This window comes from Diaphorina citri, unplaced genomic scaffold (genome assembly GCF_000475195.1).
Source record: "Diaphorina citri unplaced genomic scaffold, Diaci psyllid genome assembly version 1.1 scaffold22497, whole genome shotgun sequence".
Lineage (NCBI taxonomy): Eukaryota > Metazoa > Arthropoda > Insecta > Hemiptera > Psyllidae > Diaphorina > Diaphorina citri.
In genome coordinates, this window is record NW_007399844.1 from 1 (window position 1) to 841 (window position 841).

The 841-nt window shown below is 36.4% G+C and overlaps 1 long non-coding RNA gene across 1 annotated transcript; it reads right to left on the reverse strand.

Annotated features, from left to right (window-relative positions):
• Nucleotides 1-19: 19 nt before the first annotated feature.
• On the reverse strand, nt 20-841 carry LOC113473275. Its single transcript, XR_003395298.1, has 2 exons — nt 721-841; nt 20-53 (listed from the first exon to the last, which is right to left on the reverse strand). It is a non-coding gene; the product is annotated as an uncharacterized LOC113473275 (long non-coding RNA).

Genomic DNA, 841 nt, shown 5'->3' on the forward strand with positions numbered 1-841 from the left:
GGGTTGGTACCCTTGTAAATTTTCTTATCAACATATTTAGTTAAGTCAGCAGCCTGGAATACAAACAAATGCAGAACAGAAATTAAATAGAATGTACAAAATAAAATATCCTACTCTAATGTTACCAGCAGACTTGATACTAAATAACCCAATTAATTGTAAGAAACACAACACCCTCCAGTGCAAATTAAACATCACAGCTGAAAATAACTACAAACAGCATTTTTTACTTTCTAGGTACTTGTGCAGAAGTCACGTCCGTGGAATATTGCTACCAAAGGAACTGGCATAAACGATCAGTGACCAGTGTTATTTTAGGGTTAGGTTAAACGCAAGGAGTTTTCACAATTAGAGCAGTGATTAGTGTTAATATAGGGTTAGGTAATATACAAAAAGGAGCTTTTCTTTTCCACGGGTGTGACTTCTGCATGATTACCACTTTCTATTACTGACGTATAGCAGAGCTATACTGGTAATGAGAAAGTATTGCAATCAGTCCAAATTTTTAAACTGAAGAATAATTATGTACCTATTATCACTTGGTACAACAAATTCTGATGGAGGTACATATAAATGTTCTAGAACTTGGTGCAGGTTATGTTACACCCAAACATCCTATTATCACTTGGTACAACAAATTCTGATGGAGGTACATATAAATGTTCTAGAACTTGGTGCAGGTTATGTTACACCCAAACATTGATACTTCACCTGCCTTACCTTTTTTACTCCTTTATACACAAACACATACAGTTCCTTCCCCGTGTTGAAACACAACCGTTCCGGGTAACCACTGGGATCAGGATCAGGTAATGTTATGAAAGACACTTTGACTGCGGTG